The sequence below is a fragment of the Jaculus jaculus genome, chromosome 7 (assembly GCF_020740685.1).
Source record: "Jaculus jaculus isolate mJacJac1 chromosome 7, mJacJac1.mat.Y.cur, whole genome shotgun sequence".
NCBI lineage: Eukaryota > Metazoa > Chordata > Mammalia > Rodentia > Dipodidae > Jaculus > Jaculus jaculus.
In genome coordinates, this window is record NC_059108.1 from 53,183,099 (window position 1) to 53,208,996 (window position 25,898).

Genomic DNA, 25,898 nt, shown 5'->3' on the forward strand with positions numbered 1-25,898 from the left:
AAGAATTTCTAATTTTTTAAGTAAACTGTTGATTCCTCTATCCAGCTGGCATGTTGAGGCATTTAACAAACATTAAACTGCCTCTGTTATCGCTTACTTTCTCTCCAGATCTTAATGGACAGGCTTATTTCCAAGTGGGATGTACCAAATATACAACAAGAAAGTAGGCATTCTAGATCAATAAGTCCACAATCTATTTATTTAATACTAGCTAGAAGTCAGATATGACCAAGTCTTATTCCTAGTCTCAGAGACTGTCCAGTCCAGCAGAAGTTGCATATAAATAAGCAATTCAACCCATTTATGTTGGTAAAACTTCCTAAAACTAATCTGACCCATTGCTTTTGGCTCTGTCATGGATGAGGATCTCTTTTCCTTATATTGTTGAGGCACAGAAAGAGTGCATCCTGTACTTAGCTAAGGATTTAGCTAGCAGAAAGTTGATAAGAATAGGTTTCACTTCCCTAAAACATGTGTTGTAATAGTCCATGTTTCAGGTCTTCCTTCATCTATTGACTAAAATGAAAATAAAAGGCATCATAGAATTCCAAAGACACCACAAAGTGTGACTGACCATGCTGAATAATGTTCTGGATAAAGAGCTTCTGAGAAGGCCCTTACCCACATGGCATGAATGAAGACAGAATCTTCTATCATGCTAAGCCTCTCCCATATTAAATCTGTGTTTTTCTATTACTAGCTTTAGTTATACAGACACTTAATAAATCTCAATAATTGTTTTATGACATACTGTTTTGTGCTATAGTATGAAGGCACATGTGTGCTTTGGCTAGGAATGTAGGGTTTTTGATACTTATACTAAAAGATAATCAACCTTCTTGCCTTATTAATTAGCTTATTTCCATTTGAAGATTTTCCTACTTGATCATATTTTCCCACTTGGTATTCTATAAGGATGTCAGTCTTCACTGAAAATCATGTAGCTGTGAATGGGTCTAATCTTTTGCAGTCTAAAAACACAACAGATAATCAAGCCTAAAAGTATTAGCTAATATTTAGGTAATGCATAGCAAGAACCAAACAAAACTTGAATTACATACAATGCCCTTTAAAAAATGTTTTAGGTAGATATTATTATATCTACATTATATATGAAGAGGTGAAGAGTTCCAAACTTGAAATGAATTACCAAATTAGTACATTGTAGCATAAGTGTTTGACTCAAAGTCAGTGAATATTCAAACTATTAATTCTCTTAAGCAGAGTTAGGGAGCATTTTTTTTAGAATGGTTCAAAAAATGTGGTGACAGAATAGCGTGTTATGAAGTTCATACTGTTCTGAGAGCCCTACCCATTTATGTAGAAGATACTATAGAAATTTTCTATGCTTTTAATAGCTGAGGTTCGCATATACATAATTTATAGAAAAATAAAATATATTTTAGCTAATAGATTTGTCATAATCTACCTAAAATATATTAAAATATATTTTTTCATTTAAAATAGTACATAAAATTTTAAATATAAAAGAAAATACATATTTCACCCACTTGTGTCTATCAAATAGCTTCAACAATGCTCAGATCTTATCAGATCATGGGCACTCTCTTTCCCTGAAACACTCCTCAACCCATAGATTATTTTAAAGCAAATCAAAAACTTCAAATCATTTCATTTATAAGTAGAATAAATCCTGTTTCTAAAATATATACTTATCTCTTATAAATATGCAAACTATCATACCTTAAAATAAGATTAAAATAATTGAAGTAATTACTTATGTATTATTCACATGCTTGCTAACTACACAATTTTAACAGCCTTGATTCTATATTGAAATTATATACTTAGATCTTTTATTTTCTAGTAGTCTCTAGACTGGCTGCTATTTAGAAGATTTTGTTTGTCCTAAGTACTTTAAATCTTACATTTATGGTGTAACATGCTCATTTGAAACTATTGTAACATTCTTATTATAGATATTTACATCTTATTTATAATCTTTACATTGTATACAATGAATAGAATAAACTTACTCCAACTTATTAAATTATTCCTTCCTATCAATGTTAATGTTCTAAAAGTAAAATACAGAAGTTAAGAGACAGCTACTGATTGCCAGGATTCAATCACCAAGTGCATTAATAATTGCTAACAAGCATGGCCTGGCTTTGAACTGGGAGTCAGAATGCCTAATCTGTGTTCTGGACCCTGAGTCTATCTTGTGTTATCATTTACTGCATCTGAGCCTCACTATCCTTGTTAAAGGGGGAATAACAAGATAATAATGCACATTGCGTGTGCCACACAGAAATCTTCTGAGAATTAATACTCAGAAAAGACTTCAGAGCTTAGTGAGAGAAAGCACTTTAGAATATAAACACCATGCAATTATTCTTATTACTGTGAGCTAGAAAAATGCTAGCAAGCAATAGCATGATTATTGTGGCATGCATTAAGCCAAATAAGAAAGCAGGCTACTGGGGAATCCCATTGAAGATAAAAATTACTTTGACCAATCCTTCCTCCCCTCCAGCCACTGAAAGAAATTATTTTTATAGCCATGTTAAATGGTACCCTAACTTCCTTTCATTTTGCTTAAAATCTGTGATACAGGAATTGTGCTTAAATGAAATTTCCATCAGCTTTTACATATTAAAAAGCAAGTGCATTTTAATGCACATATTGAACATTAAATCATTTTTGCTGCAGGTTATTGCAAGTAAATAGTAATTGTAAAATAGATTCTTTCTGATGAAACAAAATGAAAATAGACTGCTAAATGTTCACCTTAGATTTTCTCATCATTTCATTAACAGTTCAACTAGGAAAGGTATTTTTGTAATGATGGGCAGGAAAATCACACTCATCAATAAACATCCATATTCATGTGCTGCCACACTGACTGCTACCTGACAAGAACAAAAATATGAGAAGTGCCTATGCCCCTCTAGATGATTTACAAGAAATATTCTGTTTGTTTTATTGAACTATCCCTTCATTCAAACACCAAATTCATTAAGAAATACAGCCAAATTTAAATAAGAATCAGTCTGCATTTTTACAACTTGTCTTTTCAGATAACAGAAAATTGCCAAAAATTCAGTGGACAATATTGAGTGCTAGTAGAATAATTTAAACTTCTGTATAATTTTTGTGTCCTCTCTAAGCTCAAACTCTCTATGTACCCACTACTCTCTGTACATTTATTAAATCTTTTATGTTCAATTCTTTTGCATTTCTACCTATGGGTTGCCCCCAAACCTAAACTAAATTAAGCACTTTCAAACATCGTGAAACTGTAAAGATCCAGCCACTCCTAAGCAAGAATAATGCAGCAATACTTTAAAAAGACAGCTTCAACTGCTGCTGACAGGGAGCTAAGACTGCCACTGCTGAGCTTGCATTGCCCCCTATGGTTGCTATCTGACAGTTCCCAGAGAAAAGAAGAAATGCGCTCTGTCCTCTGGATGCACACGGGCACCTGGGTGCTCTGCTTTCAGCTGCATCTTTATTTTGAATAAGCATCTTAGAGCATGACATCGTCAGTTGAAATCCTAAGTTTAGAATTTGCACATATTGACTTCCCCTCTTAGTGATGTAGTAAAGTCAGGACATGCTAACTACGTTATCACTTTAACAAATATTGCAAACTTCCACAGATTTTTAAATCATGGTAGTGCATATTTCTCTCAATAATAAGAACCTTAGTAATTACTTCCATGTATTAAGGTCTGCAAGGACGACGTTCCTTTTTTTCATAGCTCAAAATTTACTTCTCAGTTGTGTACCATCTAGCACTGAAACATGAAATTAAATTGGCCTGCATCTATGTTTGCACTCCTGACCTAGATGATGAGCTCCCTGGAAGGAAATTCTATGTCCCATGTCAAGGAGAGAATGTTAAACTGTAATGCACCTTAACCAAGTCCTTGGGAGTTCTTAATAAATACTTGGTACACAGAAAAAATGTCACTGCAGAATTGGGCCGATTTATAGCCCAGGTCATCAGAACTTTATGTCTATTGATCCATAAGGACCTGGTCATGGCTGAAGCAGCAGCTTTCTACAGATAAGGTAGTTCTTGAAAGACATGGAAGCTAAAAAGTATCTTTTGATAGTTCCCCTCAAACACAGAACATGGAGTCTTCTACTAGATGGATTGCTGAAAAGTGCATACAGCATACCTCAGAAAACCATTGACATGTGCTAACAAGAGCTTGACAGCTTAACAGTGGGTTCATTTATAAAATTTCCATGAGCCCTTGGACTTGTATAAGCTCATATATATCTTGGATGTACACTTTCATCTTAAAATGGATTAAAGCTCTCATGACTCTATACTATCTTAGGACTTAGTATACTGATATTATACTGCTTGTGATGAGAACTTCTGTCTGCATAATCTATTGGCCCATCATCAGATATTTCATCTGTACCAGCACCAAGTAACATTCTAAGAGATATTATGGGAGATGCATATAGTTCTTGAATGAATATGACATATTCTTGCCCTAGAACCTGAGTATTCTAAAGTTACTACTCTTAGCAGACTCTCTATTTACATAATTTTCAACCTTAAACATCTCTAGCAACATAAAATCTACCTGGCCACACTACAAGTAGCAAGTGACTCTACTCCCTAGAGCAGCTATAAGCACAGACAGAACACCTGCATACCTGAGTCTTGCTCTGAGGCTCATTCAAATCTACCAGCTTCCAGGTCTTCTCATATATGGGTCAGCATAGTATTCTAATTTGCAGATTATCCTGCCTCCAAAATTTGACTTGAGCAAAGAGAGATGATTATTAGAAGAAACTACAAGGAACAATTGTGGATCTTTTAATTTAAGATGAATGTCTACCTGTAACCTACACAACTGAACTATATACATATAAAAAGTTCATCATTAAGGTACCTCTTAAATATTTGCAGAGTCTATCTACCACAACATATGACTTTAGAGAGGATGTGACTGCATATTCTAGGACATCGAAAACCATTTTCCTGTGTTGGTTTGATTCAGGTGTCCTGTATAAACTCATGCGTTCTGAATGCTAGGTACCCAGCAGGTGGCAATTTGGGAATTGGAGCCTCCTGGATGTAGAATATTTTGGGGTTCAGATTTATGGGTGTTATAGCCAGCTCCTCCTTGCCAGTATTTGGCACACTGCCCTGCTGCGGTTTTCCAGTTGATGTTGGCCAGGAGATAATGTTCACCCTCTGCTCATGCCATCATTTTCCCCTGCCATCATAGAGCTACTTCTCAAGTCTGTAAGGCAAAACAAATCATTTCCTCCCACAAGATGTTCTTGGTCAGATATTCTCTTAAAGCAATGTAAAGCTGACAATAATATCCCCCATCACACTATTAATGCAGTGAAAATCCCTGAATATTGTGAAATTTATCTCCCAATTTCAAATGAACACATTTTTTTTTTAACCAAGACACTAGTAATCATTATCACTTCGCATTCAATAATATATGAAACTGCTATGATATTCTCTTTGGGATATCCAGATGGTTCTCAAACTATGAGAACAAAGATTTAACATAGCTATGAGGAATGACAGTGTATACTGTCCCATGTAAATACTAATTACTTCCTAATCTTTTATTATGTGTGGTAAAGAAAACTTCTGAACCTCATGAACTATATACTGCAAATTAAAACTAGAAAATAAATTATTTTTAAGTTACAGCTGCTATGACTGGGATAGCTATTTGGTAAAGAGTTTGGTAATACACTGCTATCATACATGATCAGTCTGATTTACATAGATTAGAACACCAAGTTAAATGTGTATAGTTATCTCTTTTATTACTTTGTAGATACAATAGTATTTTTATTTATTATATTTTCCAAGGATGGGTTACAGGGGCAACTTCAGGAATGTTCACATTTACTATGGCTGTGCTTTGTGAATTCTCAAGGAGCCATCTGCAAGTTCTGCCAATTATTATATTCATTATGATGATAGATCTTCAAACCCAACAGTTGAATTCCCTGTGAACCTTTAGACCCAGGAGAAACACTAGGGCCAGGAAACCATTTTTCACTGGTCCTACATGCCTCTCTACCAGTTGGTTCAAATAACAACTTGGACAGTCTATCCAACAGACCTCAAAATATGTAGTTACTCACTTTTCTTTACTAGTTACTTAGCAAAGAAATGGAAAAGATTGGGGGGGGGGAAATTTCCCATGCCCGCGGGGGCTGCCTCTACCTTGATTAAGCTGCTGCCAGACCCCCTGCTGCTGTGCTCCAATAGCTTGCCTGCTGGCCAGCCTCTGCTGTGTCCTGATCCCCTTCCTGCATCAGCTGCCTCTGCACTACAATTGCACATGCAGTGGGCCCAGATCCATAGCAAGGACCACACAAGTCCACACTGAGTCACTAGCGCCAGCTCAGCCGCCATCCCCTACCTGTCCATTGCTACCCATCCCCCACTCCCCTGAGGCGGGAGAGCTCAGACAGTTTGCAAGTCCCAGTATTCCCAGCCAGAGTTTGGGCAGCTTCAGGGCTTGCTGCCTCAGTCGGCTTCCAAACTAGAAGGCAGGCAGCTTTGGTGCATTACTGGGTGAGAATTCAGGCAACTTTGGTGCCCCTGTCAGACTATAGATAGGCGGCTTTGGAAAGAGAGAACAAAAGATCAGGCTACTTGTAACTGCCCCAGGCTGCCATGGATTCTCATTAAGCTAGATACCAGGCTGCTCCTCCCACCTACCTGTCCATACACTGACATGGGAAGACCACAGCTAAAAGAAATAACATGAAAAATAAAAAATCCAGACAGATCACCCAGTTCAACAAGGATTACATCTAACCAAAACATAGAAGAGTGTTTAGGATCAGAACATCAAGTGGAAGCTATGAACAATGCAATCCTGACCAACCTACTGCTAGAACTGGCAGGAAAGCTACAAAGGACAGATAATCATGTGGATGCTACCATCACTAAGCTAGAGCAATATGATAAGACACTGGAAGGAATTCAAAGAGAGCTAAGAGAGTTGAGGGAGAGTGAAAAAAAAGAGGACCTTAAAAATCAACTGGCCACACTAAATGAAAACATAAAGAAATGCAAGGATGATTTCCAAGAATCATCAAGAAAATCAGAAAATGAGGCAAAAAGGGATCTGGACAGAGTGATGGAAGTGATACATAAGAAAGTAGTAGAAAATGCAAACTTAATTGAACAAGGCCAAAACTCGCTAGAGGCTCTCAAGAATAGAGTCATCAGCGAAGTGGAAGATAGAAACTCTGATCTGGAAGACAGGATGGAAGAAACACTTCAAGAGTCCAAAAATTTCAGTAAATTCAAAAGTTCCTGTGAACAGAACATGAGAGAATTGTGGGATACACTTAAACGTACTAATATCAGAATCATTGGAATACCAGAAGGAGAAGAATTTCAGACCAAAGGCATGGAGAACCTATTTAACACAATACTTGAAGAAAATTTCCCCCGTCTCTAAAAAGAAAGGCCAATCAAGATACAAGAAGTAAGCAGGGCCCCTAACAGACTAGACCCAAGGAGAAACTCACCAACACATATTATCATTAAGACGTTAAACATTGACACCAAAGAGAAAATCCTGAAAGCAGCTAGGGAAAAACAGCACATCACTTTCAAAGGAAACCCCTTCAGAATTACTACAGACTTCTCAATTGAACCCTGAAAGCTAGAAGGGCCTGGAATGAAACTGTACAAACTCTAAGAAACTATGGCTTCCAACCCAAACTACTCTACGCGGCAAAAGTCTCCCTTATAATAGATGGTGAAGGGAAAACTTCCCATGACAAAACTCAGCTTTACAATTATATGAACACAAAACCAAGCATACAGAAAGTATTCCAGGAAATTCTCCACAGAGAAGAAACAAATAACCAAACACAAATGCCTACAAGAAGCAGATCACAGCAACCAAACCCAGAGTAGACAGAAAAAAAATTTAAATTCCATGGAAATGCCAACACACCTCTACCACCACAACATGACAGGGATCAAATCAAATCTCACAGTCATAAGCTTAAATATTAATGGCCTTAATTCACCCATCAACAGACACAAGCTAACAGGGTGGATCACAAAATGAGATCCCTCATTTTGCTGGTATCCAGTTCACAGGAAAACATCGCCCTTGCTTATTTCGCCAGTTGTCCTTAGTTTCAGTTGGGCCCCTTTTGAAGTATGTTGGGGCAGCTCTCTTCTTAGGATCTGCGTCTATCTGGAAAAGAGAAGCAGATTCTCCAACAGAGAGTAAGTTAGCACCCGGAAAATTGAGATAACACTTACTTTTTTGATAGACAGTATGATAGGTTTAGGCCCTCTTATACCCCGTGATTGATGGTAGCTTGATATTGTAGAGTGGGCTTGTGTTTGGGTATGGTTCTGACTTGTTTCCCAGCTCCAGCTATGGGTCTAGTACCACTGAGTAGATGAGTTAGCCAAATCAAGAGCAATTGATTCCTCACCATGGCATGGCTCAGGGAAATTTTGTGGAAGAGGGGGTGGAAAGAATGTCAGAGTCACATGTTGGGTCATGATTTAGAGAGACATTTATCATACCAATAACTGTGGGCTAACTCCACAATACACGACCCATTTTCATTAACAAGGAGGGACTAATGGGAGGGGGTAGATCATAGATGAGCCTAAATAATGGTACAAAACTGCCTGTATTTACTGAAAAGAAAACTAATAAATTAAATTTAAAAAATAATAATATAAACAGAAAAAAAATTAGATCCCTCAATCTGCTGCCTCCAAGAAATCCAACTTACCACTAAATACAGAAATAAGCAAAGCCAATAGAATACCCACAGGGTGGGAGAAAATATTTGCAGGTTATCCAACTGATAGAGGCCTCATTTCTAGAATTTACAAAGAACTCAAAAGTCTAAACAATAAGAAGACAAATACCCCACTCACAAAATGGGCTGAGAGTTGAACAGGCAATTCACAGAGGAAGAAATACAAATGGCAAACACACACTTAAGAAAATTTTCATCATCCCTAATCATGAGAGAAATGCAAATTAAAACAACTATGAGATTCCACCTTACCCCAATAAGGATAGCCAACATCAAAAAGTCAAATGAAAATAAATGCTGGCGAGGATGTGGAGAAGCACGGACACTCATTCACTGTTGGTGGGAATGCAGGATGGTACAACCTCTCTGGAAAGCAATATGGAGACTCCTAAAAAAGCTGACTATAGAAATACCAACAGACCCAGTTATACCCTTACTGGGCATCTACGCTAAAACCTTCAAAGCAAAGGCCAGAGAGATTTGCTCAACCATGTTTGTAGCAGCTCAATTCGTAATAGCTAAAAGCTGGAATCAACCCAGATGTCCATCATTAGAAGAATGTATAACAAAGATGTGGTATATCTACACAATGGAATTCTATACAGCAGTAAGAAAAAATGACACAAAGAAATTTGAGGAAAAATGGTTGAACCTGGAACAGATCATTCTCAGTGAACTTACCCAATCACATAAAAAAAAATCGACACATAGTCTCACTCATCTACAACACCTAACCTGAATCTACCCAAGACACCTTACATCCTCAGCAAGCACCTCATGGACTAGACAATAGGATGGATGAGGAGGGTGGTGAGGGCATCGAAGGGTGGAAAACAGTAATCTGGACCAAAACGGCATTGGTACCATAAAATTCTACTTCCTAAAAGTCAGACCAAATGGCTGAACCTTCAATAGACCCTTACAGGAAACACCTGAACCACAAGACACTGGACAGGGTAGGATCAAGACTAACCTAAATCATCTACATCTTCCCTCCCTCCCTCTCCCCCTCTCTCCTCTATCTCTCTCCTCTCTAACTCTTGTATCTTAGTTATGTTTTTCCTCAATTTATTAGTGGGCACTGGCCTGTAACCCCCACTTCCAGCTTGGGGCTACCATCCACAATGAGCTTTTGATCAGAGAAACCTACAAGGTTTCGCAAAACAATGACAGACTTATGTCAGGGTACTTGATGACCCACCAAAGGCCAGTGGTAAGATCCTATTGCTGAAGACTCCATATGCAGCTGATATGCAAAATCGAACAGCATGGCTGGAAGCCAGGAGAGAGTCAGTCCCCAGACAGTCAGCGTGTCTAGTGCCAGAAGGCGCTACATGGGCGACTGGGGGAAATGACCAATATCTGTCCAAGCAACGCATTGTCTAATCTAATTAGCAACAAATAACCTGACGTGATGCCCACACAAGTGCAATAGTGGCACATAGCCATGGTGAGGAAAAAACTACTCTTGATTTGGCTAACTGATCCACTCAGTGGTACTAGACCCATAGCGGGAGCTGGGAAACAAGTCAGAACCATACCCAAACACAAGCCCACTCTACAATATTAAGCTATCATCAATCATGGGGAACAAGAGGGCCTACACCTATCAATCTGTCTATCAAAAAAGTAAGTGTTGTTTCAATTTTCTTGGTGCTAACTTACTCTCCATTGGAGAATCTGCTTCTCTTTTTCAGATAGATGCAGATCCTATGGAGAGAGCTGCCCCAACATACCTCAAAAGGGGCCCAACTGAAACTAAGGGCAATTGGTGAAAGAAGCAAGGGTGATGTTTTCCTGTGAACCAGATACCAGCACAAAGGGGAAGGAGACCAACACAGAGAAAAATCAACTCCTACCAAATCAGAGAGCCAGAGCCTCAGATGCCCCCACCACCTCAGCACTGAAGCAGACCAAAACTGAACCCAACATGGCTCAGGGAAATTTTGTGTAAGAGGGGGAAGAAAGAATGTCAGAGTCACATATTGGGTCATGATTTGCAGATACATTTAGCATACCAATAACTGGGGACTAGCCCTATAGTGCATGACCCATTTACATCAAAAAGGAGGGTCTAATGGAACGGGGTAGATCATAGATGAGCCTAAACAATGGTACCAAACTGCCTGTATTTGATGAAAAGAAAACTAATAAATCAAATTAAAAATAAAAAATAAAACAAAAATTATCCATAGAAGTAAAACTAATCCTTCCTTAATTTAATAAAGTCTATATCTAATACCTATATACAATACAGTGAATATAATATATACAATACCTAACCATCTATCTACTTATTAATGTCTGCAAACTCATAAAAGATGAATAATGAAGGTACAAAAATTACAAGTCTAAGTTTATAATCCTATGCCAAGTTTATAACTTGTATATGCACAGTGAATAATATTCTCTATACGTCGAAGAATATCATATATTTATACATAACACATACATATTTATACATATCTACAAATAAACATAGAGCACAGCAATATAATAATATCAACTCATTTGTCTCCCTACTTACTGATAACACCATGCTATTGTCTATAGCTATATATTTCTATGGGTTAAACCTTAGATATTATTTTTATTTTTTTCTCAATATTTATTAACATTTTCCATGATTATAAAAAATATCCCAAGGTAATATTCTCCCTCCCTCCTCACATTCCCTTTTGAAATGCCATTCTCCATCATATCCCCTCCCCACCTCAATCATTCTCTCTTTTATTTTGATGTCATGAACTTTTTCTCCTCTTATGATGGTCTTGTGTAGGTAGTGTCAGGCACTATGAGGTCATGGATATCCAGGCCATTTTATGTCTGGAGGGAGCACATTGCAAGGAGTCCTACCTTTCCTTTGGCTCTTACATTCTTTCCACCGTCTCTTCCACATTAGACCCTGAGCCTTGGAAGGTGTGATCAAGATATTACTCAGTACTCCAGTCACTTCTTTCCAGCACTATGATACCTTCTGAGTCATCCCAAGGTCACTGCCATCTGAAAAGAGAAGATTCTCTACCTAAAGTGAGAGTAGCATTAATATAAGGTATAAAAATTAAGAGAAGTGCTTACTGGCAAGTTTGATAAGCATAGTATATACATTTTTCCAGACATCAGCATATGTTACACCCCTAGGGCTCATGACTACCCCTGTTTTAAGTTTTCAGTATCAGCGATGTATTCCCTCCCTTGGAGCAGGTCTCCGGTCCAATTGGAGGGTAGTTTCCACCATGATAGACATGCCACTATTGCACCCATTGGCTCCTTTAGCCTGGCCAGCCAATTATAAAGCTTGCAGTGTCCATTGTTGAGTATTTTCACTGGTGGTATCTCTTTCTTCCATTGAGCTACATGTAGAATGGCTTCTTCCAGCTTTCTGTTAGCTGGTCTACATGGAGGAGGTTATCAACTCAGTTCCAGCAGATTTCTCAGTGGCCTTGCAGCCCAAGTATGTGGAGTCTTCAGCAATAGGGTCTTACATCTAATTACTGGTGGGAAACCAAGGGCCTCAGAAATGGCCTATAATGTTTTGGGGGCATCCCTGTCCAACAACTCACTGGAGGCATTCCATCCCTGGCACTGAAAATTTTATAACAACAATCTATGGCTCCTGAGTGTTACATTGTCTGAAACTGTAGGATTCTATATGATTTATTGGCATCCTCTTAGAATTTAATTAGACCTCCCTCCAGCTTTCCTTTACTCAATCTCTTACCCTGACCTCACATTGGGCCTTTTCACCCCCATTAATCTATTCATCTACATACATATATACAATACCAACCTCTTAAATCCCCTCCTCCCTTCCTTTCTCTCCCCTTTATATTTTGTTTTTAACCTAGTGGTCTGTGCCACTGAGTTTTTTTCCTTCTCACACAGAAGCACAATCATCTGTAGCTAGGATCCACATATGAGAGAAAACATGTCGCACTTGGCTTCCTGGGCCTGGGTTACCTCACTTAGTATAATCTTTTCCAGACCAATCCATTTTCCAGCAAATTTCATAACTTCAGTTTTCTTTACCACTGAGTAGAACTCCATTGTATAAATGAGCCATATCTTCATTATCCACTCATCATTTGAGGGACATCTAGGCTGGTTTAATTTCCCAGCTATCGTGAATTGTGTGGCAATAAACATGTTGAGCATGTACTTCTAAGGAAATGGGATGAGTCCTTAGAATATATACCTAGGAGTGCTATAGATGGGTCATATGGTAGATCAATTCTTAGCTGTCTTAGGAACCTCCACACTGATTTCCACAATGGCTGAGCCAGATAGCATTCCCACCAACAGTGTAGAAGGGTTCCTATTTTTCACATCCCCACCAGCAATTATGATGATTTTTTTTCATGATGGTAGCCAATCTGACAGGAGTGATATGAAATCTCAATGTAGTTTTAATCTGCATTTCCTTGATGACTAGGAATGTAGAACATTTATTTAGATGCTTATACACCATCTGTATTTCTTCTTTTGACAACTCTCTATTTAGCTCCATAGCCCATTTTTTTAATTGGCTTGTTTGATTTCTTAATATTTAACTTTTTGAGTTCTTTGTATATCCTAGATATTAATCCTCTATCAGTTATATAGCTGGCAAAGATTTTTTCCCATTCTGTAGGTTGCCTTTTTGCTTTATTCACACTGTCCTTTGCAGTACAAAGTCTTTGTAATTTCAAGAGCTCCCAGTGGTTAATCTGTGGTTTTATTGCCTGAGCAACTGGGGTTATATTCAGAAAGCCTTTGCCAAGATCAATATATTGAAAGGTTTCCCCTACTTTTTCCTCTAGCAATTTCAGAGCTTCTGTTCTGATGTTAAGGTCTTTAGTCCATTTGGAATTAATTCTTGTGCATGGAGAGAGAGAAAAATCTACTTTCATCCTTCCACAGATACATAATCAGTTTTCTCAGTACCATTTGCTGAAGAGGCTGTCTTTTCTCCAATGAGTATTTTGGGCATTTTTACTGAATATCAGGTGGCTACAGCTACCTGGAATTATATCTGGGTCCTCTATTCTGTTCCATTGATCTACATATCTGCTTTTGTGCCAGTACCATGCTGTTTTTGTTACTATGGCCGTGAAGTATAGGTTAAAATCAGGTATGGTGATACCTCCCACCTTATTTTTGTTGATCAGGATTATTTTAGATATTTGAGGGTTTTTTATGATTCCAAATGAATTTTTGGATTGCTTTTTCTATTTCCGTGAAGAATGACTTTGGAATTTAATGGAGATTGCATTAACTTCATAGATTGCTTTTGGTAAGATTGTCATTTTCACAATATTGGTTCTTCTGATCCAGGAACAAGGGATGTTTTACCTTTTCCTAGTGTTTTCTACAATTTCTCCCTTGAGTGTTTTATAGTTTTCATTTTAGAGTTCCATTACTTCCTTGGTTAGGTTTATTCCAAGGTTCATTTTCTTTGATACAATTGTGAATGGGAGTGATTCTCTGATTTCATCCTCTTTGTGTTTGTTGTTAGAATATAGGAAGGCTACTGATTTCTGTGTATTTATTTTGTATCCTGCCACATGGCTGTAGGTTTTGATCAGCTCTAACAGTTTGCTGGTAGAGTCTTTAGGGTCCTTTATATATACAATCATGTCATCTGCAAATAATGGTAACTTGATTTCTTCCTTTCTGATTTGCATCTATTTTATGTCCATCTCTTGCTTTGTTGCTATGGCTAAGACTTCCAGTACTATATTAAATAAAAGTGGGGACAGTGGACACCCTTGTCTTGTTCCTGATTTTAGTAGAAAAGCTTCCCGTTTTCCCCATTTAGAAATATGTTGGCTGTAGGCTTGCCATAAGTAGCCTTTATTATATTGAGATATGTTCCTTCTATTCCCAGTCTTTGTAGGACTTTTATTATAAAGGGATGTTGGATTTTGTCAAATGCTTCCTCTGCATCTAATGAGATGATCATATGACTTCTGTCCTTCAGTCCATTTATATAATGTATTACATTTATCAATGTGTGTATGTTGAACCATCCCTCCATCTCTGGGATAAAGCCTGCTTGGTCAGGGTGAATGATCTTTCTGATATATTCTTATATTCTGTTTGCCAATATTTTGTTGAGAAGTTTTGCATCTATGTTCATGAGGGAGATTGGTCTGTAAATTTCTTTTTTTGTTCTATCTTTGCCTGGTTTTGGTATCAGGATGATGCTGGCTTCATAGAAGGAATTTGGTAGGATTCCTTCTTTTTCTATTTTATGGAAAAGCTTAAGAAGCAATGGTGTTAGTTCTTCCCTGAAGGTCTGATAAATTCAGCAGTGAATCCCTCTGGGCCTGGGCTTTTTTTAGTTGGGAGATTTTTGATAACTGTTTGGATCTCCATGCTTGTTATAGGTCTTTTTAAGTGATTAGTCTCTGCTTGATTTAATTTAAGTAGGTCATATAAATCAAGGAAGTCATCCATTTCTTCTAGATTTTCATACTTTGTGGAGTATATGCCTTTATAGTATGTCCCTATGATTTTTTGAATTTCTTTGGCATCTCTTATGATGTTGCCTGTTTCATCTCTTATTTTATTATTTTGTGTCTCTTCTCTGTTTCTTTTGGTCAGATTTGTTAAAGGTTTATCCATCTTTCAAAGAACCAACTCTTTGTTTCATTTATTCTTTGGATTATTTTTGTTGTTGTTGTTTTTGTTAATATTTCATTAATTTCTGCCCTAATCTTTATTATTTCTTCAAGTCTACCAATTTTTGGTTTGCCTTGTTCTTCTTTTTCCAAGGCTTTATGGTGAAGCATTAGGTTGTTTACTTGTGACCTTTCTAATTTCTTAATATAGTTGCTTAAAGCTATAAATATTATCTTAGGACTACCTACATGTGTCCCAGAGATTTTAGTATCTTGTGTTCTCATTATCATTTGACTATATAATTTTTTTGATTTCCTTCTCGATTTCTTCATTGACCCATTCATCATTTAGTAGTGTGTTGTTTAATTTCCATGATTTTGTGTATGCTCTATAGCCTTTCTTGCCATTGAATTGTAGTTTGATTTCATTGTTGTCAGTTAGAATTCAAGGAATTATTTCAATTTTCCTGTATTTGTTAAGATTTGCTTTATGTCCTAATATATGGTCTATTTTAGAGAATGTTGCATGTGTTGCTGAAAAGAATGTATGTTCTGCAACAGTTGGATTAAATGTCCTGTACATATCTGTTAGGTCCATTCCTTCTATGATCTCATTTAGTCCAGATACCTTTCTGTTTACGTTTTCCTGGGATGACCTGTCAATTGATGAGAGTGGGGTGTTTATGTTCCTCACTACCACTGTGTTTGATGTTATCTGGGACCTTAGTTCAAATAGCATTTGTTTGATGAATTTGGGGGCCCCCATGCTAGGTGCATATATGTTTAGAATTGTAATGTCCTCTTGTTGGAGGGTGCCTTTAATCAATATAAAGTGACCTTCCTTATGATTCTTAACTAATGCTGGACTGAAGTCTACCTTGTCAGATATTAGGATAGGAACCCCTGCTAGTTTTCTAGGTCTGCTTGCTTGGAACACCATTTTCCAACCTTTCACCCTAACATAGTTTCCATCCCTTGTAGAAAAGTGGGTACTGCTTTTTAACCCAGTCTGCGTGTGAATCTATGCCTTTTGGTTGGGCATTCAGGCCATTGATATTAAGAGATAATATTGAAATGTGTGTATTCATTTTTGCCATTTTTTGTAGTTCTTCCAGTTTTACCTTTGCTCTCTTGTGTTAACTAGTATTTGAGTATTGTTTGGTTTTTTTCCCAGTTCCTTATATGTGTGCTTTTCTTTTTCCTCAGCATGGAGGATTATTTCAAGTATTTTCTCTAGAAAATTTCCTTTAGCTTGTTTTTGTCATGGAATATCCTAATTTCTCTGTCTATTTGAATGGATAGTTTTGTGGGATAAAGTGACCTTGGCTGACAATTGTTATCTTTCAGGACTTGGAATATATCACTCCACGCCCTTCTGGCTTTTAAAGTTTGTGTTGAGTAATCTGCTGTAATCCTGATAGGCGTGCCTTTGTAAGTAACTTGACTTTTCTCTCTGACTGCTTTCAATATTTTTTCTTTGTGGTAGTTTGATTATAATATGGCAAGGACATGCTCTTTCCAGGTTATGTCTGGCTGGTGTTCTAATGGATTCGTGTATCTATATTGGCACCTCCTTCCCAATTTGGGGGTAGTTTACTTTTATGATTTTGTTGAAGAAACCTACTATGCCTTTGGAGTGAAATTCTTCTCCTTCTACTATGCCCTGAATTCTTATGTTTGATCTTTTCATAGTTTCCTGAATATCCTGAAACTCCAACTCATACTTTTCTTTTAGTTTGTCTTTCTCTTTGTTGGACTGTATTAGATCTGCCACCTGGTCTTCTAACTTAGATATTCTGTCCTCTACTTCATCCATTCTATTGGTGAGATTTTCTACAGAGTTTTTTATTTCATTTACTGTGTTCTTCATTGCTAGTAATTCTGACTGGTTTTTCTTTATTATTTCTATTTCCTTATTTATGTCTAATATTGACCTCTTTATTTCATTAAATTGGTGTCCTGTGTTTTCTTTGATTCATTTGATTTCCTCTTTCATTCCTTTGATTTCTTCTTTAACTTCTTTGAACATATTTATAATCATTCTTTTGAAATCTTTCTCAGGCATTTCCTCTAACTCATTCTCACTGGAGGTCATGTCTGATGATTTAATATTTTTTGGTGGATTTTTATTGTCTTGATTTGGGGTGTTTCTTGTCTTATAATGTATATATTTTTGCATCCTGGATTATTTAATAATTGGATTTTCTAGTTAGCTGGGTATTATTAGATGTATCAGACAATCTGATGTTATATAACTTCAGGGTAGGAGCTGAAGGTGTTAGGTGTGGCTCTGAAGACTCTCAGAGTATCTACAAAATTGACCCTAGATGTTGAGTTTGCCTGCTATGAGAGTATTCAAGTAGGCTGAGTGGAACAAAATATAGGCATATTCTAAAATTTAACTAAACAATGTACACTTTCAATGAAAAACAGCACAGAGTATTTACCCAAAAGTAGGTATTATGACAACCAGATCCTCTAACTGTCCCTTAGGTGTGTGGTACCCCACCCAAACCCTTAATCCTGACAATAAGGAGGTTAAGATTTCTGATCTGTTGAGAGTTCCAAGTCAGCTTGTGACTAGGTGAGACCCTTCCCTAGTGTAGTGTAATCCCAGTTACCTCTGCTCCTGCCTGGTTCCTGCTGTTGGTTCAAGTTGGTGTGTCTGGTTCCCTGGCCCTCTGCTCTGTTGACTGGAGCTGGGCACTGGTGGTGGGGGTGGGGAGGCTGCCATTGTTGCTCTAGTTCTCTTGCTGTTCCACGTGTTCTACCTTGTGATCTGCTCCTCCTTCATTGTTCACTGCAGCTCTCCCTTTCCATTTCTTGAGTTTGTGGAGAGCTCCAGTGTGACTGGAAGCTCCCCTCACCTGGCTTTTTCTGTGGCTCAAGCCAAGCCTGGTGGCTTTCTGGTGTGCCACAGCTGCCACAGTGGTCAGCCGACCTGCCAGAGCTGCTTCTGCCAGCCTGTGTGGGCTCTGGATGTTTTGGACCTCTCCTACTTCTCCACTGCTGTTTCAATTTCCTATACACTTCACTTTTTAGTAAAAGTGTGTATTTTGCTGAGGTTTTTTTTTTTTTTTTTTTTTTGGCTTCCCCCCCCCCCCCCCAGACTGCTTTGGCATGGTACCTACACTGCCATCTTAACCGGAAGTCTCCATTATTTTTATGTATCTGATAAGACTTTCCTTTTTTTTTTTCTTCCAATTTAATCCTATGGAAATCTGGTATATTCTATATTAGGATCTATCAACCACAGTGGTATTAAAGGCAAAAATTCTGTTATATTTCCTACAACTAATGTCAACCAAAAGAGAATAGTTACTATGGCCTTTTAAATGATGCTGGCTTCTCTTCAAAAATTAGTTAGACTCTAAACTCTTGCTAGAAACAGAATTAGAAAGTCCTTTATTTCAGGGTTGACACAGTCAATCTTTTTTTTTTTTTTTTTTTTTTTTTTTGCCAGTTCATACATTTTTATTGAGCCTTTAAGTTCACATTATGATGTACAAGGAATACAGTTCTCTTTAATACTTTGCACACTTTTGTAAAATACTTGGAACTATGTAAGACTTGTAAGAGATTACATTTCCCAAAATTGGGATCAAGTAAACTTGCTTTAACTCAGTGAATTTTCCAGTTGGCTCTGCTCTCATAATAGTAATAAGCTCTAATTAGTTATATAAGTTTCAATGCCAAGTTTTATCATTGTTCCTGATGTCTTTAGACCTCTGAAGTGCTTCTATTTCAATCAATATCTACTAATTCCACTTCAAAAGCGAGTTTTTCATTAGGTGTAATTTTGGCATCAGGCTGTCCTTTCTTTCCATAGCCAATTCTTGTTCAATTTCTAGTCGAGCCTTTTTTCCATTATTCATCGTCAGGACTGCTTCATCTCAGCCACTGATAACCTTGTTTATTCCAACCTTAAAACTTAAGGCTTGGCATTTTTCTTCTTCTTTCAGCTTGTTTGAATATTAGTATCAAAAACGGTCCCATCCTGTAGTGTTCCTGCATACCATCCTTTCTTAAGAAGAAATTTTGTATGTTTTGGTGGATATTCATCCAAAATCTCCCCAGACTTCATGTCTTTGGGTTTATCTTCAATAAGTTTCACAGTTTTCATTTGCTCAGACATTTTATCTAGACTTTAAGTACCATTGAAATGCTTACTTTCAAAAAGATGGTTATAGGTTGCAACCAAATGGTACTTATTAGCTGTTTTAGCTACATTTTTAATGTTTCCTAATAATTTATTCTCTGCAAGAGATGAATCTTAACTGTAATCCTGCAGAAACTTGATAATATCTTCTTAGGCGGCTGCTCCACAGTCCATGACCACTGTGGACTGGCCCCGGCCATCTTTACCCCCTGCTGCCATGGCCCAGTCAACCCTTTTGAAAGAGATTTGCTACATTAAATCTTTGTTCACTTCCACCAGCCTACCACCACCACCACAGTCTATCTTCTCTATTCCATTTAATGGGAATATAGTCTGACATTAAATTGCATTGCTCTTCAAGCTTCTAAGAACCTCCCACACAGTGTAGAAGAACCATTCTCAAGGCGTTTAGTTCTATACCACATGAGGCAGTTCTCATATTGACACGATCTCTCTTGGTCAGCTTTATAGACCATCTGCCAACATGATGCAGCCTGACAATAATCTACTCCTAGAGGGTATATTCACATTACTGCCATACTTCTGGTCTATTCCTATAACTCTTTGGTCATATAATTTCTCCCTTTTCTTGGCAGCCTGGTACTTTCCAAAATTAATTATGATGAAATGCAATCCTAGTTGTTCCTGACTAAGAACAACCAATTGAGATAACTCTACCTTCTGATCACCTGCAACCCTAGTTGTGTAGGGTTACCAGTGATGGTATCAGGTCCCCAACCTTTTAGTAAGCAATTTAACAGATTAGCACCTTGTTGCCTCATCGGAGGCTTCTCTCTCACCTTGAAGTAAGAATGAAAGAAACACTATCTTTTAGCCAAGGGGTCCATTTTATTGCCTTAGGGGAATCTGTAGACACTGATATCACTAACCTGAGTTTTCATGTTTTTTTTTTTTGTTGTTGTTGTTGTTGGCTTTTATTTTTGTTTATTATTTTTTTAATCTTTCAGGGCTTTTACTTTAGATGTAAGACTCTCTAGGTCTGAGTATTGAGCTTTATCTTGTTTCCTATGACTTTCATAGTTAAGTCTTACACCTTAATTATAAAACAGCACTCCAGTTTTCCTGTGTTTCAGCTTCAAGTGATGACAGTCTCTTTAAATGTTGCCAAAGAAGTCCACTGTTTCTTATGTTTGGCTGTAAATCAGTGATTGATTGTTCTGAGTGGGTAATTGCTTAGCATTGAAGCATCAGTGGCAATCAGAAACAGCTTCTTAATTTCAGTCCTTATGTCTTATATTTCTATTGTGCCTTTCAAATGTGCACCTCCTACTAATGCCCCATATAAGCTGACTACAGTTGTAGCCTTAGAAACTACACTGTGGCTACATGCCAGAGGGTTTGAAAACTACATCCAACATCAGTGAGAGGAATTTGTGGCAAACTAGTCTTCAAGTTTTCCATTCTTAGAGTCTACTTTCAAGATCACTTTTAGTACTGGCTTAGGACAGTTTCTCCAGAAACAGATCCAAAGTTTCTAATGCTTTATTGAATAGGATCTCTTTATGGCTACCTATAGTATTTATAGGGTAAGAGTAAGATAGAATAATGGAGGAGAAAGAGCTGATCAAGAATGTGGTGTTGGGTAAAGTCTAGCCTTGGCCTAATCCATTTTGATTTCACAGAACCTGGGATATGGCTCTTATCATAGAGCTATCCTGCTTGAGACAAAAAAGCTAGACTTTTCTCTCCTTGTAGCAGTGAGATATGGTCTACTTTCCATTGCTGTGTGGGTGGGGGGGAAATGAGTGTTACAGTCTTCCTGGATGGATGACTTCCATCAGCCAAAGGCAGCTATCAGTGTGCATATTTTGGGTAGATGGGGAATCAGAAAGTCAGTGGGTGGAAGCTGGAAGACCAGCAGACAGTTCAACAACTGAGAAAAGGCTAAGAACACGGCAAGGTACAACAGCAGCTACGGCACTAGAGTGGCTTACTGACCTCATTAAAAGTTTTAAAATATGTTTAAACATTTAAATAAGAAATTTGCATAAGATCACATGGAAAAGCATGACATCAAATGGGGAGCTAGACTGTGAAACAACACAAAATAGTTCTTGAAAGGATGTGTGGAAATTATTCATTAAGCTGCTAGCATAACTTTTTTATTTGTTTGTTTGTTTTTTGAGGTAGGGTCTCAATCTAGCTCAGGTGGACCTGGAATTCACTATGTATTCTTAGCGTGACCTCAAACTCACAATAATCCTCCTACCTCTGCCTCCCGAGTGCTGGGATTAAAGGCATGCTCCACCATGCCTGGCTCTAGCATAACTCTTGTACCTCCTTTAGAAACATGTACTCAAGCTCTATCCAAACACAAATAAGAACTTTCAAGGTAACCAATTTATAAAGTCAGTCTCATAAATATTACAATATGTTCACAATCCTTAATGACTCATAGTAAAGCTTCTTCCATAAACATCAATAATTCTCTAGGATCTAAAAAGGACCCTCTCATAATGTCTTAACACTGTCCACACAAAAATTTATCACTGAGTCTGTTCTTTATAAAACTAAAGATAAAACATATATTTATAATATATTATTACTTTATGATTTGTGCACCATTATCTGCCTATCTAATAATCTATTCCTGACACCAACACACAATCCTGGATTCCTTGGAGCATAACAAAAATGTCAAGAAATATCCCAAGTAAACCCATCCCTGCCAATGTCCCTGACATTCAATATGTTCATTTATTCTATACATCAAATCTTAAAGGAACAATAATTCACTTAAGTAATTATTTGGGTGTATAGTATCCTTCCATTTACAAAATGGAAATATAAAAACAAATTTGAAAGGCAATCAGCCTTCCTGAGTGTAGACAGCATCCGTGATCAAGAAGCACTTTCTTTCCTGGCATTGTGAAGATTCAAATAAGGAAAGACTGATAGTGTATGAGCTTGTTATTCAGCATTGGCAAAGGATAAAATCTCAGCTGAGTGGATAAGTTTGCCTAAAAGAACTAAGGGAATCTTCAAGGTCCCAACAGCAGAACATGGAGCAAATATATCTCTGTGACAAGTCTGTCTCCAAGAAGGGCTTTTTTTCCCCACTTGTAACTTCTTTCTTACTGCAGTTGTAATAAATGGTTTGTTTTTGACCATGGTGTTCTTCAATAAGAGAAGTTAGATGAATAAAGGTGAATAAAAAAAGGGAGGTAGGGGAACTTCCAGTTAAGATAGTAGCATAGGAAACACTCCTAAGCAGCCTAGGGGAGAAAAAGACCCCCCCACACACACCAAAAAAAAAAAAATACACTCTTCTACTAAAAAGTGAAGTATAGAAGAAATTATCCACTGCAGCAGAGAAGTAGGAGAGATTCAGAGTGTCTAGCAAACACAGAATCAGGCAGAAGTGGCTCCAGCAGCACAAACTGTAGAAATGTGAAGGAAGGATGGCAGGGACCAACAGAGTGGCTCATGAGGAGGAGGATCACGAGGACCAGGGGGGGAACTTCACCCAACATCCACAGCCTCCCCTCCTGCACCACCAGCACAAGTGCCAGCAAGCACCAGAGACCTGTGGAAGGAAGCTCACCTACACAGCATCCAGCACAGGCAATCAGAGCAGCGAACCACTGACCCATCCAGCCTACCTGAACCCACAGCACAGCAAAGAGGAACCCAAGCAGGTGCACAGAATAATTGAGACCAAAGCCATCCCAAAAGGCAACTGGGATTACACCAGGACAGTACCCACCAAATAATCCTGGTATATAGGCTTGAATTGGAAGTGCTAATTGCACCTTCCATGTTAGGGCAAATTATATGCTAAACCTGATGGATGGTAGGATTTGCCATTTTAAAGTAAGCTACATTTTGGACTTGTCATTTGTTGCTTCCTGATTTATAGTGTCTTTGTTTCCTCCTCTGTCCATTGAGAAAAGATCTCACTGGTCATAAACTGACTTGGAACCTTCTACAGACCAGAAATCTTAGCATCCCAGTTCACAGGATTAAGGGTTTGGGCAACACACACCCTTAGGGATTGTGAATTTGTTCGAGGATCTGGTTGTCATAATACCTACTCTTGCATAAATACTCTGTGCTGTTTTTCATTGAATGCGTACATTGTTTAGTTAAATTTTAGAATCTGCCTGTATTTTGTTCCACTCAGCCTTCTTGAATACTCTCATAGCAGGCAAACCCAGCACCTATGGTCACTTTTGTGGTTACTCTGAGAGTCTTAAGAGCCACACATAGAAACTTAAGCTCCTACCCTGAGGATATATAACATCAGATTAACTGATACATCTAATAATACTGCAGATAATTAGAAAATCCAAGCAATTAATTAATCCAAGATGCAAATATCTGTACATTATATTACAAGAAACACAAAAAATCAAGACAATATAAATCCAACAAAAAGTATTAATGTATCAGAATTGACCTCCAATGAGAGTGATTTAGAGAAAATGCCTGAGAAAGATTTCAAAAGAATGATTATAAATATGTTCAAAGATATCAAAGAGGAAATCAAAGGAATCAAAGAAGATGCAGGAAACCAATTTAATGAAATAAGAAGAGGTCAATACAAGACATAAGTAAGGAAATAGAAATAGTAAAGATAAACCAGTCAGAGATACTAGCAACGAAGAACACAGTAAGTCAAATAAAAAATTCTTTAGAAAGTCTCACCAGTAGAATGGATGAAGGAGAGAACTAAACTAGAAGACCAAGTGGCAGATCTAAGACAGTTCAACAAAGAAAGACAAACTAATAGGAAAGTATGAATGGGAATTTCAAGACACTTGGGAAACTAAAATGTTCAAACATAAGAATTCAGGGTATAGTAGAAGGAAAAGAATTTCATTCCAATGGCATACTAGGTGTTTTAAACAAAATCATAGAAGAAAATTTCCTTCAAATTGGGAAAGAGATGCCAATACAGATACAGGAAGCCTTTAGAAAACAAACAGACAAAACCTGGAAAGTACCAATCCTTGCCATATTATAATTAACCAACCAAATATACAAACCAAAGAAAATATATTGAAAGCAGTTAGAGAGAAAAATCAAGTAAGGCAAGCCCATCAGGATCACAGCAGATTACTCAATACAAACTTTAAAAGCCAGGGGGGCTTGGAATGATGTATTCCAAGTTCTGAAAAATAACAACTGTCAACCAAGGTTACTTTATCCTACAAAGCTATACATTCAAATAGATGGAAAAATAAAGACATTTCACAATAAAAGCAGGTTAAAAGAATACTTGAATACAAAAGCAGCTCTACAGAAAATACTTGACAGGATCCTCCATGCTGAAGAGAAAGAAAGGCACATATATAAGGAAGTTGGGAAAAAACAAACCATACTCAAATACTAGCTAAAACAAGAGAGAAAAGGTAAAACCAGAAGAACTACAAAATAAGAAAAATGGTAAAAATAAATACACACCTTACAATAATAACTCTTAATATCAAAGGCCTCAAAGCCCCAACCAAAAGACACAAGTTTGAAGACTGGGTTACAAAGCAGGATCCTTCAATTTGTTTCCTCCAAGAAACTCACCTTTGTACTAAGGAAGGACACTATCTTAGGATAAAAGGTTGGAAAATGGTGTTTCAAGCAAATAGGCCTAAATAGCAAGCAGAGGTGGTTGTTATCTGAACATTTGACAAGGTAGACTTCAGACCAACATTAGTTAGAATAGATAAGGAAGGTCACTTTATATTGATTAAAGGAACACTCATACCCCTATATTAATGCAACTCTCACTTGGGTTAGAGTAGCTTCTCTTTTCAGATGGCAGTGACCTTGGGATGACTCAGAAGGCACCGTGGTGCTGAGAAGAAGTATCAGAGGAGTGCTCATCACTGAAATATCTCTATCACATCTTCCAAGGCTCAGAGTCCATTGTAAAAGAGATGGTGGAAAGAAGGTAAGAGCCAAAGGAAGGGTAGGACTCCTTAAAACGTGCTCTTCGAGACACACAATGGCCTGGATATCCAAAGAATCAATGAGACAAAGAGTTGATTCTTTGAAAGGATAAACACAATTGATAAGTTCTTAGCAAATCTGACCAAAAGAAAGAGAGAAAAGACACAATAAAATTAGAGATGAAAAAGCCACCTTCACAACAGATACCAGAGAAATTCAAAAAAATGTAGGGACAAACTATTAGAACATATGCACCTCACAGTGCCTGACACTACTTACACAAAACCATCATAATAAGAGGAAAAGATCATGACATCAAATTAAAAGAGAGACTGATTGAGAAGGGGAGGGAATATGATGGAGAGGGGAGTTTCAAAGGGGAAAGTAGGAGGAGGGAGAGACTTACCATGGGATATTGTTTACAATTATGGAAGTTGTCAATAAAA

The 25,898-nt window shown here is 37.5% G+C and overlaps 1 long non-coding RNA gene and 1 pseudogene across 1 annotated transcript in view; both read right to left on the reverse strand.

The window, feature by feature from the left end:
- LOC123462213 overlaps nucleotides 1-25,898 on the reverse strand; it is a 212,544-nt gene that overhangs the window by 153,940 nt on the left and 32,706 nt on the right. The window lies entirely within an intron of this gene.
- On the reverse strand, nucleotides 19,128-19,742 carry LOC101607672 (annotated as a pseudogene).